This window comes from Urocitellus parryii (assembly GCF_045843805.1).
Source record: "Urocitellus parryii isolate mUroPar1 chromosome 13 unlocalized genomic scaffold, mUroPar1.hap1 SUPER_13_unloc_2, whole genome shotgun sequence".
Taxonomy (NCBI): Eukaryota; Metazoa; Chordata; class Mammalia; order Rodentia; family Sciuridae; genus Urocitellus; species Urocitellus parryii.
Window position 1 is genome coordinate 1,442,818 of NW_027551770.1, and position 17,198 is coordinate 1,460,015.

Below are 17,198 nucleotides of genomic sequence, written 5' to 3' on the forward strand. Positions count from 1 at the left end.
TCAGGTTCAACCAGATGCTAGAAGTGTGATTTTTAAGGTTCTCACATTAAATGATAAGTTGGTGAGGTGATAGTTATGCTAAATTTTTGATTTAATCTTTGACTATGTGTGAACATAATCAAAATGTTGTATTGTACCCCATAAACATACACAATTGTTATCTGCCCAATAAAGATCAGCTGTTCCTTTTCTTAAAGATCAGATGCCTTCTTTGGTTGAAATGAGAATTGGGGGTTGCCTTTCTCTGCTGTTTTCCAATGAGGGAGGGATTAAAATGGTATGCATCACATCCATGGAAAAATGACAGTTAAAAATCATCTTTAGCATGAATTTAAGTCAAATAGTGAATAAAAACAAGAGGACAATTAATTTTACCAAGTTCTTTCTCTCCTAGAAAATAGCAATCTTGACTCATGGAGATCAAGATTGGCAAATTGTAGCCCGTGGGTCAAATCGCAGTCATTATTAGCCTTTGGTGAAGTTTTCTGAGCGCACAGCCACAGTCCCTCATTTGTGATTTGCCCATGACCACATTTACAGAACCACAGATGTGGGTAGTTGGCATGCAGACCTTACAGCCTTCGAAGACTCACTTAGTTACTACCTGGTCCTCTACAGGAAAAGATTTCTGGTCCTCAACCTCCCCTCTCAACGCTGAAGCTCTGGGACTGAAAGGACAGGGAAGGGGTAGCCAGCCCATCAGTCTGAGTAGTCCTGAGGCCAGTACTGTGACACTTTAACCTCTGGGTCACCTGGTTTCTGGAGCATGTTTCTCCTAGGGAGAATCTGCCTGAATGGCATAGAGTCAAGATCAAGCTGAGCTCCAGGTTAGGGAACATGTAAATGTGCTCCCTCTGTCCAGCTAGCTGGAGTCTAGGAACCAGTTCAACCCAGGCTCTAAAGATCTGCTCCCAAGGCCACCTAAATCAGAGCTGTTGTTTGGTGCTCCTGGTTTGGCTGGGGTCCTTCTGAATCAGAACTACGGCCTGAGTCTCCAGCCCTCTAAATAGGACTCCATCACGCTCACAGACAACCAAGGAGGAACCATATCAAGCCTCTGGAAATTCATCTTGCCCCCAGCACTGTGCCCACAAGTGTCCAAGACCTAAGTTCAGGCATGAAGGGTTCCCTGTTGCAGATCAATCCCAGGGCTGGGTGTGAAAAGGCCAGATAGTGACAAGGGACCCTTTTCAGGCTTGCTTGATCCCAGGTTTCACATCAGTCTGGATGGTCTTGGGGCCAGTCACTCTGCCAGCCCCACCTCCCGGGCCACCAGTACCTCCATTCAGCATCAACTGGTTCCATTGACCTTGGTCCCAAGCCTCTGTGGCACCGAGAGCAGAATCAGAGAATAGTCATCATCACAGGGTGCTGACAGGACAGGCCCAACCTGCAGACTGACCCTACGGGGTGTCACCGGGGTGAAAGTGAGAGAATCCCCCAGAAGCTCCGTGGGAGACCGTGGTGGGCACACCCCAGCCCCGAGGAATGAGTCATGGGGGCAAAGTCAACCACAGAGCCCCATTCCCCTTGGAGTGGCTGGATTAGGCAGGAACAGGACAGCCCTTTCTGACCAAGGAGATGTGAGGAGACCATCTGGAGGCCTGTAGCAGAGGGGGTCCTGACCCTTGGGAAGAAGATGGTGAAGAAGCAGTTCCTTCCACATCGTTGTCCACTGGAGGTAGTGCCTGCCTGGTGGCTGGTGGTTGGTAGGGAGCTACCACTCCCCCAACACAGGCAAACATGTGGAGTACAATGGATACCCACCGAGCTTTTGGACAGTGCTCAGGAGGTGAGTTAGTCGCCTCTGGAATCGCCCTGACTCCATAATTTGCAGTATGTGAGAAAATGCATTTCTTTTGTCATTGAAGCTATTTTAAATTAATTTGCATGTTATTTGCTCTAAAGTCACCTGAGCTTAAACAAGTATCTTCCACCTCATGGGACACTTTCCATGGGCGCTGAAAACTTCTTTCCACCGGGCACAGGCCCTGTCCCCCACAGAGGCTCCCTCTGAGTCACAAACACTCTGAATCCTGCCCCCTGATGGTGCCAACATGTGCTCAATTTTGAAGTCTTCACCTTGGCCTGCATTGTCCCCCCAACTTTCTCCCACCGTGCCCAAAGATATGGCAATTTTACTTAAAGTGAATCCCCAAACTTCTGCTTCTAGTAATGATGGGTTAGGTCATTAGAAACAAAAATCTTCTAAAGACAATATGAAGTCATCTGATTCTGGGCATTTGATAATCAAGGGGAGCCAGAGTTAGAGTGAAGATGGAGTCCCCAATGGTGAGCTCAGCTTAAGGGCTACTTTCCCTGGGGACATTTTCCAGTGTAGAAAGGGGAGCTCAAATGTGGAGTGGCACCTATAACAGAATCAGAGAATAGTCACCCTTATGGTTTGCATTTGAACTGGAAAACCACATGTATCAAAATGAACTTAAACCCCTATCTCTCACCCTGCACAAAACTCAAAGTGGATCAAGGACTTAGACACTAGAACAGATACCCTGCATCTAACAGAAGAAAATCTCCACCATGTTGGCTTAGGAACTGACTTCCTTACCAAGACCCCTAAAGAACAAGAAGTAAAATCAAGAATCAATAAGTGGGATGGAATCAAACCTAAATGCTTCTTCACAGGGAAGGGAATCATTAATAACATAAAGAGAGAGCCTACAGAATGGGAGAAAATCTTTACCACAGGTGCCTCAGATGGAGCATTAATCTCCAGGATATACAAAGAACCTAAAAAACTCAATACCATAAATATAAATAACCCACAATAAATGGGCAAAGGAACTGAACAGACACTTCACAGAAAAAGAAGTTTAATCAACCAACAATTATATGAAACAATGTTCAACATCTCTAGCAATTAGAGAAATGCAGATCAAAACTACACAGAGATTTCAGCTCACTCCAGTCAGAATGACAATCACAAAGAATAAAAGCAATAATAAATGTTGGTGAGGATGTGGGGAAAAAAGTTACACTCATATGCTGCTGGTGGGACTGAAAATTAGTGCCACCACTCTGGAAAACAGTATCAAGATTCCTAAGAAAACTTGGAATGGAACCACCATTTGACCCAGTTATCCCACTTTTCATTTTATATCCAAAGGACTTAAAATCAGCATACAACAGTGATGCAGCCACATCAATATTTACGGCAGCTCAATTCACAATCTCTAAACTATATAACTAACTTAGATGCCCTTCAACATATGAATGGATAAAGTAAATGTGATTTATATACACAATGGAATATTACTCAGCCTTAAAGAAGAATGAAATTATGGCATTTGCAGATAGATGGATGGAGCTGGAGAATATTAGGCTAAGTGCATGATGTCAATCCCAAAGAACCAAAGGCTGAATGTTTTCTCTGATATGTGGATGCTACTTCACAATAAGTGGGTGCAGGGAGGAGCTAGGGAAAGAAGGGAGGAGATATGGGGTTAGAAAGGATAGTAGAATTGTTCAGATATTATGACCCTATGTGCATATATGATTACGTGACTTGTGAAACTTGACATCATGTACAAACAGAACAATGAGAAGTCATACTCCATTTATGTATGATGTATCAAAATGCATTCTAAAGGCATGTACAACTAGCTAGAATGAATTAAAATTTTGAAAAAAATATAACATGAGTTACAGAAAGACTAGTTAGATATTAAGTAAAATCCATAAAGGAGAAGACTTGGTAAATTGTTCTATAATAATTCTAACATCCTCTGGTAATAAAAAAAAAAAAAAAACAGGAAAAGGACAAAGGTAAGCCATATAGCAGAAGGAAATCTAGTTGTGCATCCCCTAGTGACATGTTGGTCAATGATGGACCACATATGCAATGGTAGTCCCATAGAACTGTACTGGAAAATTCCTACTAGCCAGTCATAGCATCATCCCAACACGGTAGCAGAATGCACTGCTCATGCATTATACTGTTTGTGGCAGTACTGACATAAACAAAACCTACCACACTGACATTCATTTAAAAGTAGGGCACCTACAATTATGTACAGTGATAATTGATAATAAATGACTGTTGTTGGTTTATGTATATACTATGCTAGGCTTTTATCATTATAAACCTTCTCTTTGTAAAAATATTTACTGAGAGTATGCTGTGCTACACACTGACTGCCAGCCACCTCATGCATCTTGCATTTACCATGTTTCTTTTTTTTTGGTGCCAAAAATTGAACCCAAGGTTCTTAACCACTGAACCATATCCCCAGCCTTTTAAAATTTTCATATAAGATCTTAGTTGCTTAGGACCTCACTAGGTTGCTGAGGCTGGCTTTGAACTTGTGATCCTCCTGCCTCAGCCTCCCAAGCTGCTGGGATTACTGGTGTACACCACCAAACCCAGTTTATCACATCTCTTGATAGCATTATTTTCTCTTGTTTATGTGATCTTGTGTTGTGTTGTTTTATTTAGCATGGCTCTGAAAGCAATAGGCTATACTACACACATACACACACACACACACACACACACACATCATATAGACAAGGTGTATAATAGGATACATAGGGTCTAGGTTGCTGTAAATATATTTGATGATGTTTGCACAATGACAGAATCAACTAAGGACATATTCCCCAGAACATCCCCATTATTAAGTGACACACGACTGCATTGTTGCATGTTTAACTTCCAAAGGATTTCTACAAGTAAATTAAGAAAATGACAACCAAGTAGAAAACTGAGCAAGAGACTTCAAAGGACCAAAAAAGATAGATAATCAAGGAAAATTACATTAAAATCACAATGCATTAGGCTTGCATACGTTAGAAAGACCAAGATGGAAAAGATAGGCCCAAACCTTCAGTGAGGTGTAAATTGGTAGAACTACCATGCACTACAGAAAAAAATTTGGATGGGTACAGCCACTTGGGAAGACAAATTGGCACAATTTATTAAATCCAAAGTTGTAAATAAGGCAGGACCCAGCAAATTCACCCCTGGCTACATCTTTAACAGAATGCACAGATGTGTGTATCGAAGGACAAATAATGATAGTAGTCATTGCAGTAGTGCTTGTGACAGCCCCAATCTGAAAATGACCCAAACGTACGTGAGTAACAGATCTACTTATAAGGTGTAGTGCCAGGTAAGAATGAGCTCCAGCTAAGCGGTGAGCACTAACACCAGAACACTCACTGTGTGATTCCATTAAGATAAAGAGCAAAATCCAGCTACAAGAAACCCTATTATTTAGTTGCTAAGGGAAAGCAAGAAAGCGATTTCCATAGTTGGGATAATGGCTACCTTTAGGGACAGGTCCCGGAAGTAGCAATATTACCCTCTCAACCTGGTTACACAGGTATTTACTTTGTGATGAATATCTTGGTTCTGCACATTTTTCTGATTGTGTCTTATATCTCACAATAAAAAGAAAAAGATAAAAGGGTATTTTGCACCAAATCACACACGATAAAGTCTTCCAGAAACAGCCTCACTTGGCTTCCCACAGTCCACGTCACACACACACTCAGTGTAGACATATAGATGTGCAGTTCAATGAGAGTCGTGTGTTTACCTTCTGGATCCTGCCTCTCATAGCTGATCACGTCTCATTCAATTTTAGTGCACGAAACCGAGCACCACATGCAGACATTTGGGATGCAACCACAAGCCTTTCTATGAGTTGAATTTCCTTTGGGATTTATTAGATTTTCTCTTCTTAATTTGCCTACCTAACTTCCTTAACAATTCATCTGATCCTCTCTTAGTACATATATTTTGATTGTATTTTTTTCCTTTTATGCATTTCATATCCTCAGTTCTTATAAGTAGTATTATCTCGATCTTCCATTTCTGTGCAACCAACAGCCCTAACTACATGAGTCAGAAGAACAGAGTATTCGACATGACTCACAATCTGGGCAGGTCTCATCTGGACTGGGTAATAGAGTCTGCAGCTAAAACACCCAATGTGGCTGGGGCTATCAGGAACTCTCTTTCCACAGGGTAATTTTCCATCAAGGTAACTAATTCTCTACATGAGGTTCAGGACTTTTGTTGGTCCATTTTTTTTTGGTTATTTTAACAAAATACTGGAGGTTGGACACTTTATTTTTAAAAAAGGTTTATCAGTTTTCAGTTCTAGAGATTCAAGGGTGTGGCATTGCTTCTGCTCAGCTCTGGTAAGGGCTTTCTGGCTCCACCACACCAATGGTGAGAGCACATGGAGAGGGAGAGATCATAGGAGGAGACAGGAAGCCAGAAGTATTCAACAGCCTGGCTTGCTCCTTATTACAGCTTGCTCTCACAGGCACTAACTCACTCTGGAAGACCAAAGATGAAACCCCAATGACCTAATTACCTTGCACTAGGCCCCACCTCTTAAAAGTTCCACCACCTCCCAACATCATTGCATTGAGAAACAAGCTTCCAACACATGAACCTTATCCAAATCAGAGCAGTCTATGTCACTGTGAGGACTGTGGATTTTAATTCTACAAGATGAGAAACCATTGGTATGATTGTAGTATAGAATCTATGATCAAACATACTCTGCTGCTTCATATAGACATAGCAAAAGGGGATCAAGAGAGGAAACAGGAGACAGGACAGATTTGATGGCTGAGACTTGAATGTGGTTCCCACTATTCAGGGTGGTTGGATTCTGGAACTGTTTGCAAAATAGAGAAGTGACAAGAGCGACTCCTATTTGGGGAGGAAGGAACCCAGCAAATGGGGATGTGGTTCATAGACTGATAGGCAAGGGATAGTTGTATTAGTCAGTGTTCTGCCACTATAACAAATACCTGAGTTATTCAACCTATGAAAAATAAGAAAGGTTTATTTTGTCTCATAGTTTTGGGGATTTTGGTTCATGGTCAGTTGGCCTGGTTGTTTAGGGCCTGTGACAAAGTGGCACATCATAGTGGGGAGTGCATATCAGAGCAGATTGTTCATCTCAAGGCTGAGACAAGAGAGAAAGAGAAAGAAACTGGCATCTTATAATCCCTTTTGAAGGCACACCCTATGGGCCAAAACTTCCCATGAGGCCCCGTTCCTGAGTTCCCACCAACTCCCAATAGTGACACCCTGGAGATCAAGATTTTAACACAGGTGCCTTTGGGGGACGTTGAGGGTCCAAACCATAGCAACAGTGAACACTGAGTCTGGTTTGGCAACTGTAGTCTTTAGAGACTCTTCAGTCACCATGAAGAGCTGTGGGCTGGGTGGCAAGGTGTCGTCTGAAGCTTACATTTGGAATCCTCTGATCCAGAGAGAAGAGAAAGCCCAAGAATATGTCCTCATAGGGAATAGCAGTGGGCACAGGGGATGGGGCATTTCAATGTCATCCTGATGAGCCCAAAAAGTGGGCTCTGAAGAGGCCTGACCCTACCCTTTGTCAAGAGGACCACTTGCCCAGAGCCAGGGTCCCTTACCTGATGGTCCATCCCAGTAGGACCCAGATCTTTCTTAAAGCTACACCAAGACAGCTTCCCCACAAATAACGTTTATTAAAACTTGTGTTCTTCCTACAAGGGTTTGCCCAGGTAAAGGTGAGAGTTCTTATCCATTTTTCACATCCTACTGGTAATGTGCTCACACTGTAACAAGGTTTGAGGGAGGCAAATCTCACACAGTGGCATGAAAACATGCATTGTACATAAGAATAGCCAAAGGATCGTGCTCTTGTTTGTTAATTTATGTCAAATAACACTGAGATTTGGGAATGGCAAATTACAATATTTTATAATTTGGAACTCCAGAAGGGAAAGTCCAAGATGTTTTGCAAGATAAAGTATGACATCTTGAGATTCCACCAACTTTAGGCTAAAAATTGAGTAGCTAAAAATTGAAAAGCTCAGCAGGCTTTTGACTGGCATTTTTTGGGCTACAGTTGAGCAATGCTTTACTAGGTTTTGCATGCCACCTTATTTAATATGGGAAAATTACCCTGAGATAAAGTAGTTACTCTCCTCCTCATTTTACAGGTGATAAAATGGAGTCACAGGGAGAGGTTTCCTAACTGTCCCCATTTACCATATTTTGAAGTTGTCAGAATTAAAATAGAGCCTCTTGGCTCAAGCTACAACAAAAAAATAATCAGGGAGGTTGTAAAGAGGTAATGTCACCTACATGTGCCTGATGACAAGAGCCGTTACAAGAGACTTCCAGAACCATCCCCTTGCACAAAGCCATCACAACCTTGCCCACAAAACACTTCTGCAAGAACTGTCCAACCATTGCCCACCCAACTTCAGGTGACGCCACCCCTAGGATTCTTGATGAATATTGGCTTATTCATGCAGTATTGATATTCTTCAAGCAATCTTCCTGGGGATTGAACCCAGAGGGCTTTTACCACTGAATCACATTCCCATTCCTTTTAATTTTATTTTTATTAGGAAACTTAGTCTTAGTTACTAGGGTCTAACTCACTAAGTGGCTGAGGTTGGCCTTGAACTTGCAATCCTCCTGTCTCTGGGATTACAGGCATGCACCACCATGCTTTTATTGTATACATGGTTTATTAGCATGTGCATGTTATCATTGCAATGTTTTCCCAGAATGAACTTAATCTTTGGATAATTCCTCTGTGCTTGTCACTGCACTGGCTAAGTAGGAGAGCTGAAGGACTGGATTGCAAGCCCACCTCTTATCTCTTAGCCAGGGTGGCATCTGTGCCTCGTGAAAGAGCCTTCAGACTCAGGTGGGTGATGTAGCCTGCTTCTTCCACACTAAAATACTACAAAATCAGTATCAAAATCAGCAGGCAATATCAAAAGTCATTCCAACTCAACCACAAACAATTCAGAGGATATAAATAATAGATTCAGACTTTGACATGGGGCACTCCTAGGCCACAAACAGTGATGTACTAGATTTTGTGCCAGATCATGGCTGGTATTTTTTGTGCCTCTAATTGCAAGAATCTGGGAGGGCTGAGCCTGTGAGGGAGATCACATTTTCAGGGTGGACAGAATTGAGCACACAAATCAGAGGTGTCCTCTCCTCCTGACTGGCACTCAGTTAATGCTCATGGGCCCAGTTCTCCACATCCACGCAGAATCCCAGGGCACCCCACCTGGCAGGGACTGTGATTGTCCAGTGCCTGTGAGCAGCATCAGAGAGGCCATGCTTCCAACACATGAACCTTATCCAAATCACAATCTGGGAAAGTCTCATTTGGACTGGGTAGTGCCCACACTTGCCTGCAAAAAGGTGAGGCCTGTGAGTGAGTGAGGCATGTGAAACTGTTCACAAAGTGTCCTTCAATGTGCCAACAGGTGAACAACACAACTCACACTTCCCCTGCAGGATAGCGGGGGTGTGCAAGGCTCCTTCATCACAGAGGTCACCCTTGCACTGGGAGCACCAGTGGAATTGCAGTGCCAGCTTCCTTCATCCATTGCACACTGTGGTCTCTTGAAAAAGCTACAGATCCAGTTCTGTTGGAGAATATGGACAAAATTTGTCTGGAAAGGACCCAAAAGTCAGTATGATGTTGTTCTCCCATGGAACTGACTTTCACAGAAACTTCCAAAACAAATATCCTATTTGAAAAATAAATACCACAAAAGAAATAAAATTGTGTGTGTGTGTATGTGTGTGTGTGTGTGTGCATGTGTGCGCACGTATGCACAAATTTTCTGGTGAAATTCACTGGAAGAAATTAATTCTTCATGTTAAGTAGATTTCCCAAAGCGATCCTAGGTGTTACATAAACAAATTTACATCCTAAGAACCATGTTTTTATTTTAGAGTATATAACAAAAAGTAAAATTAGTACATCCAACCTATGACATCAAGGGTGACCTAAAGTTTTCTTTATGAGTTTACATAAAAAGAATCAATTTCAGGTTAAAATGTAGGACAAATAAGGTTAAAGTGGAATGTTTTCATGGAAATGCTGGGAGCCATGGGACATCGGGAGAAAAGTGAAGCAGAGGTACCCTGAGGCCCAAGTACAGGAGTTCCAGAAAGTTCCATGTAGCAGGAGGCATCTCACTTTGTGTGGAGTTTATCCAATTTGAATGAATTATCATGAATCAGTCCAATGTCTATTAAATATCCATTTGGAGGTTGGAAGGAAATTCATACTAAAAACTATTTGGATACATTTTTAATCCTCACGATGTCATTTAAACCCTTTGGGGTGGACTTTGCTCCCTCCTCCACCACCTGAGGAGGAGCCCCTGAACTCCGGTCCACCTTTAGTATATCTTGGGGAAACAGTGGCAACTTCCGAGCCCAGTCAGGGTTCCAGAAGAGGGCTCTGTGTTTGGTAAGTAATGTCTGAGTCCATTGTCTGTTTTACTTTCCATGGTTTTAGTTACAAATGATCAATTATAGCCCCAAAATATTAAATGGGAAATTTCAGAAATAGCAATTCCCCAGTCTTAAAACGATTCCAAAAAAATGTTCTGGTGAACTCTCACACTGTCCCATTCCTTCCCATCTGGGAGTGCAGGATTTTGTCACATGGCAGGAAAGGATGCGTATGGTAGCCACGTTCTTCCTCCACCTGAGATGGAGAGCATTGTGTGCATAATCATAAAACAACCTCTTTATTGATCTGTTTCATGGACCAAGACCCAAAATGACTTGGACAAAACAACTGTCCACCCTGCCCCCCACAATCAGGGCAGTGATGACTTTCTCCCCCTCTGGATCTGGTTAAGTTAAATAATTTTGTAAGAAGCCAAATGTTAAAATCATAGACCTGGAGGATCAAGAGTGTGTTTGCTCCTGGGGAGCAGGGCTCTGCCGCCCACTGAGACACCCCTGGGCAGGAAGCACTCACTGTACAGGTTCTGGAGATGGTGTGGGGTACCCGCTGGCCTGGGGCCAGGCGGAGCAGGAGCAGTCCACGTATACAGCTGGGTGAGAGCCAGGTTGGCTGCTGTCATCACCACAGACAATATCAAGAGGCTGTGTGTTTGTTTAAAGGGGCCACACTCTCCGCTCTCACCTCACTCCATGAAGCATCAGCACTTTCTCGGGCCATGTTCTCTCTGCCACCTACCAAAGGGGTGGATGGTCCCCAGGCTCCAGAGACCTGACCCCACACACGGCTCTTCCTTTGTGTCACTTGGCTACTCCTCAGGCTTCCTAATTTATTGTCTTCCGATCACTCTCTACAGATTTGGGAATTTTCTTTTCATAATTCAATCTCATTTTCCATATTTTTTCTTTAATCCATATTTCAAGCCAATAATGATTGACTCAGGTATAGAAAAATCCAGGGAAGAAAGAGGCCCACATGCCACACTTTCTCGTGTGTATGTCATGCAGAGGGCAGGTACTGCATCCTGGGCCACCGAGGTCAGAAGGCCACATTCTTTCCTGTCTCCCATTCCCTTAATTGGATTGCTCCCTCCCTTTCTGGCCCTGTATACATCCCTGGAATGGAGCTACCACTACCCCTGGGAGCTGCTGTTCTATTATTGCAGAACCACAAGGGGAGGGCAGACAGGGTGAGCAGGAGGCAAGAAGGAGCCTCTGGTCCCAGCAGCCACACCTGTCCTACCTGGAGCTCCTGGCCATGACTTCTGAGTGCATGGCCTCATCATGTGTCCGCTGTCCTCTACTCCGTCCTAGTCTCTGTCACAGCCTACCGTGACAAGGCCTATAAGCAACAGAAATTTATTTCTCATAGTCATGGAGGCTGAAACTCCAAGACTGAGAGATCTGATGTTTGGTGAGGACCCACTTTCTCATCCACAGGTGGCATCTTCTCTCTGTGTCCTCACCTGGAAGAAGAGTGGGTGGTTCTTGGGCTTTTTTTCCTTTTTCCCAGGGGTGCTTTACCACTGAGCTGCACCCCCAAGTCATTTGATGTCTTATTTTGAGACAGGGTCTCACTAAGTGGCTTAGGGTCTCTCCACATTGCTGAGGTTGGCATTGAACTTGTGATCCTTCTGCCTCAGCCTCTACCATACCACTGGAATTAGAGGCATGCACCACTGCGCTTGGCCTTGGGCCTTTCTTTAAAGGATATTAATTCCCCTCATGAGGGATCTGCCCCATGACCTAATCACCTCCAGAGGCCCCATTTTCTAACACCTTGTGGGTGAGGATTTCATCATATGAATTTGGGGACATCACAGTCAGATCACAGGTCACAGCAACTAAGTGAGAACAGCGCAGCTGCCCCAAGCAGCCCTAAGGGCAGAACCATCTTCTGATGCTGGTGTCCTTCCATCCTGCTGTGTGGTTCTTTGGGGGTAAGGATAAGGTTAGGAGCCCCGTGTGGACGTCTCATCTCCTCTTTGTGTGTTAGTGGTTGTACCCAGGGTCACAAAATGTGCTGTTTTCCCAGATAATAATATTTGCTTTTTTTTTACCATAAACATGTGGCCTTGGGAAGGCCATTCTGAGAGGACAGAAGGACTTTGGTAGAAGGGAAACAGGCCCTCTGGAGTGGGTCCCTCCTCCCTTGAGCTGCTCCTTCCCCATAGGGTCTCTGTGGGGAAAGCTGGGACACCCATGACTACTTAAGATTCTTTTGGGGTGGGAGTGTGGCTCTGTGGTAGAGTACATGCTTGGTGTGCACCAGGCCCAGGGTTCCACCCCTGGCATTGCTTAAGCAATCCTTTCCGAGGTCACTGAGGGTGTGTTCCTCCACCGTCAGCTAGGAAACCGTGCACCCCTTTCAGCCGATCACAGCTCTTCAGGTTTTCATATCATCGTTACAAACATCAGTACATTTCTCTTACTTGTTTTCCCATGAAAGGCACATGTAGCAGCTTCCAGAATGAGCAGAGAATACACACACCCTCCAAGTGTGCAACAGAGAAAGAATTGACTGTCTTTGGAGAAAGACACTTAGGTGAATTTTCCAATGGAAACTTCTCAAAATAGTCAAATAGCAAATAAAGCAGATCACCACAGGAAACCAGAATGAGGTGCAGTTAAGACACCTATTCAGTGTTTCAGCATCTCCCAGCCACTGTCACACACAGCAAAGACTGTTTTCTTCAATATGGTGATTCCAGAAAAGGGCCAAGCAGTAAGGTTTTCCGTATCAGCTATGATGCTGCAAATGCCAGTTAGCATGTTCCTGGACCTGGGTTCCAATCCATTTCCACTGCGGTAGCAATCGGCATTTGGTAAAAAAGAACTCCCACCCTGCACTCAGACCCTGCCTGTCTGAATTTCATGAGCACCCAGAAGTTCAAGTCGTTTTTTCTTAGCAGAGCCAGGTCTCTATCCTTATTTTGCTTAACAGCAGAAACTCTTCAGGTACAACATGTTCTGTGCTCGAGAACAAAGCAGCAAATAACATTTTCTGGATGCTTAGAAGTGGAACAGTTTCCTTCTGAGGACTTTACAAACATAATTTATAGTAATCCTAGCACAAGCAAGCTGTCATTCACATTTTACAGATGAGGAAACCCAGGCGCTGGATGGGGAAGTAATTTGCTCACTGCTCCTTCCAGCAGGGTGGTATACTTTTTTTTTTTATAAAAATGTGTTTTATTTTAAAACAAGTTTATAAAAGTAGAAATCACATACAAAAATACAGATTACTTCCACATGTTGGCAAAATAGCTTATGGCTGGACTTGAGTTTGGAAGTACAGGCTCTGTATGTTTGAGGGCATCCAGAAGTAAGTCCAACCAGATCCTACCACCAGCCCTTGTCACTAATCTGTAAACAATAATTTCAAGTAGTATTTAGCACTTTTTAGCTAATAAGAAATAGACACATAATCATCTCCTTGTGTAACACTACTTTAAAATTTTCTTCCTTAGGTCTGAGCAGATAAGGGCACTTCATGCTACTGTTTTTAACATTTAAAATATTTGATTAAAGTAAAACCAGTTAATAGAAAAACGATGGATTTTGGCTTTTTTGTTACATTTTGCACATTTGGGGAGGTCACTGACTTAAAACTAGTGTTTTTGTGATTTTTTAAAAGCAGAACTTGATCTTTTTGCCTTGACGAGAGAGGTTTTTTAATAAAACAAACCCACTCATATTACTAAAAGGTTCAACACCTGAGTACTAAATCTTACATAGGTGCCAGTGCAGACTATCCTGAAATTGCATGGAAAATACACTTGCTTCTAGTGTGTACTTCTGATTTACCGGAACAAGCAATTCTTACAATCAATAACCCTATAAAGTGGGTAGTTTCAAACAATTATTGCAAAAGACCATATTTTAAAAAGGCAATTTAAAATACTTGATTCCAGAGTAATATACAAATAAACTTAGCACTAAAGGAAAATAGCAGGCAGTATCAGTTCAGAACTCTTTCAATTTTTCAAGAATAGAGACTGATTAGGTTAATACCACCTTCCTAAAACAAAGCAATTCATTTAAAAGCTAAACTCATGTTAACGTAATTTGATTATAAAATTAGAAACCACAATTATATTTCAGGAACACAGTACCTTAGTGATATTAAAGGATACTTCTGATTAACCTGGCATAGAAAATTACGTCTTGAGCCTTCACATCCTATACCAACTCTATACCTCTGGCCATATGTTTAATTTGTTTGAGAGTTTAAGATGTGGGGATATGTTTCTGTTAAGCTAATTTCAAATCTTAAGATAGAAATGAAATTTTTTTTAATTCCCAGATACCTTAAATGCTACTATCTTATGACTCTTTCGGTTCAGCTCACCCTACACATAGCTTATTTTTCTTCCAAACTATGTCTTATTAAACAATACTGAAAAATTAAATAGATAAAAAAAAGTTATCACAAAGACTATAAAAATCATTAGCCGTAAGTCATTTTTTTAAGCTTGATTCTAAATAAAACTTAATCCAAAGGGCACTTGGAGAAAATGGCACAAATTTTGCTATGTAAAAAAGTAAATTGAAATCATAGGCTCAAACTCCTAAAATTTCTGATGGCCTACAACTTAGGTTCTTAAGGGCATAGCGTTGACAGAAACTTTTATAGTTATTTAAAAAAAGGCAACACTTCATTGTTTTCCCTTGAAAATGGTTTCCTAATTTACTTGCAGGATAAAGGTTAAGGGAAAACGAATAATAAAAACTAGCCGAGTGCTCAGTAATTGGGCTTCCTGCCTGCTTTCCCCATTCCAAAGGAAGAGGAGACACCATCCTACAAGAAATAATTTCATAGACAGCTGGACTTTTGCAGTGTCAGTCGGCACCTGATGCCCCATATCTTCTGGTTCTTATTGTTTCTGACAGTTGGCCTGGCAATGGTGGTGAAATAGGAGCAATTAATTTGCAGATGAGGAAGGGCTTCCCGTAACAGTTGAAGGGTACCATCTGGCACGATTCCAAAAACTTTTAGTGTTTTTAGTGTGGGAATTTCTCCAAGTTCAAGTAGAGTTTCAGGAATTATATCATAGCACCGACTGAGTGACAAGTGTTGGAGGTAGTTGAGCTGGAGAAATTCTGGAAAGCAGTCATGCTTTAGCATGACACTGTCACTTAAGTCCAGATGGACAAGGTTGGGGCATCTTCTGACTAAGGTAGAGACATCTGATTTCTGAAGATTCTTTCGGTAGCCACTAAGATTCAGCTGGGTGATGGTCTCTGACACATGTGCGACAGCCACCTGCACGTGCTTTTCAGTGAACTCATAGCACCAGGAGAGGTTCAGCTCATCCAGTCTGGAACAGCTGCTTAGCAGAGTCTTCAGGGCAGACTCAGAAAATCCAGCACACCCACAAAGGTTGAGTCATACTAAATTTGAGTTCTGCGCAAGATTATTGACAGTGGGATCAGAAAGCTATAGGCCTTCCAGGCTTAGATTCTGCAACTTGGAGCACTGAGACAGAATGCCATGGAGGGTAGATAGGTTTATAACTGAGTTAGACAGATCCAAGTGCTGGACACGAAAAGGGCTGCAATGTTCAACCAAGGGTTGGTCCACAAATGATCGGGGGCAGCGGAAGGCTACCACGCCTCGAGACAGCAGACGAACAATCACATCTGGGTGCATATTTTTACCTGTGAGGTCCAGGGTTTGCCAGAGAGATTCATCAAACGCGAGGCAGTACCACCTCTTACAAACGCGGGAGACTTTCAACAGATCGGGGAGGCAGAGGCAAGAGAAGATCCCCAGGAGCAGTTCATCTGGGAGGGAGTCCCACGAAACACCGGGGAAGTTCTCTCGATTGAGTTTAGGCCTGCGGATGATCACAAAGTCTTTGTCACTCCCTTTGCTTTTCAGCCATTTTCGTGTGGGGCTCTGAGGGTGGCCCAGGTTAGAGAGCAGTTCCTGGGGGATGTTCTCACTGTCCTCCTCCTTCTCTAGGGCGGAGACCCCCATGCCTGACAGCAGTTCAGAAGTCTTGCTAAAATCCCATCCCTACGTGAAGCTGGTGGTAACGTTGCTACTCTGGTCCGGAATCTCCTGGAGGTGCTTCCTGTGCATGGCGTCCACAGGTTCGGGAGTTTTAAATACCTGCATTAATTGCACAACTGCCCGCCTCCCAGATTCCCGCTTTGGCGCGCGACAGCTCCCAGCGTGAGGTTCTAGCCCCCAGCAGCCAGACCCGCGCACTCTAGCAACGTTCCATTCCTGCAGCGCGCCCAGGATGGTATACTTTATCAGAGAATCACCGCAGAAAGGCAGCACTGCCAGCTATGGCTGAGTTTCCCGTAGACAGAAACTAATAAATAGGTATCTGCTCTCCACTGCACCTTGCACGTAAAGAGCTGGGGCTAATTTTATACCTGCATATACAGACTCCAGGAAGATTTGCCTTCCATCTTGGGCTCAGCTGGTTATCAGATCCTCTACAGGCCCTTGGGATTGTGTTTTGCCTGCAAAGCATAGGGAGGGGATGGGGACAGAATTTCCCCATCTGAGTGCCCACAGCCAATGCTCAAGCCCCTTCCCAGACACATCTGGGTCCCCTCCCTGCCCCACAGTCTCTGCAGACTTGGTGGCTGGTGAGAGCACTGGGTGCAGGGAAGAAGAGACAGGGTTGGATGGGACTGTGCAGAGCTGGGTTGGGACCAGGGAGCCTGGAGCATGGTGTGACTCTGGTTCCACAGGGAAGGCAGAATCTAGCCAAGCCCCAGTTTCTGCTCTGCTCCTCTCTGGGCCTTGAGTCAGGTGCCTGGTGTTCCAGGAGATGGGACCCTCCTGGCTTCCTCCCCAAGTATCAACAGATGTGGGGTGTTTTCTAGAACACAGCCTCTCCTTCCCAGCCTACCCTGCTCCTTCTGTTGTGGCTTTGGGGTCACAGGAGACACATGTGTGACCCTT

The 17,198-nt window shown here is 43.5% G+C and overlaps 1 non-coding gene and 1 pseudogene across 1 annotated transcript; both read right to left on the bottom strand.

Annotated features, from left to right (window-relative positions):
- Positions 1–7,563: 7,563 nt before the first annotated feature.
- On the bottom strand, positions 7,564–7,665 carry LOC144251426 (small nucleolar RNA U13). The gene has a single exon (XR_013342681.1). It is a non-coding gene; the product is annotated as a small nucleolar RNA U13 (small nucleolar RNA).
- Positions 7,666–15,086: 7,421 nt separating this feature from the next.
- On the bottom strand, positions 15,087–16,358 carry LOC144251424 (S-phase kinase-associated protein 2 pseudogene; annotated as a pseudogene).
- Positions 16,359–17,198: the final 840 nt, after the last annotated feature.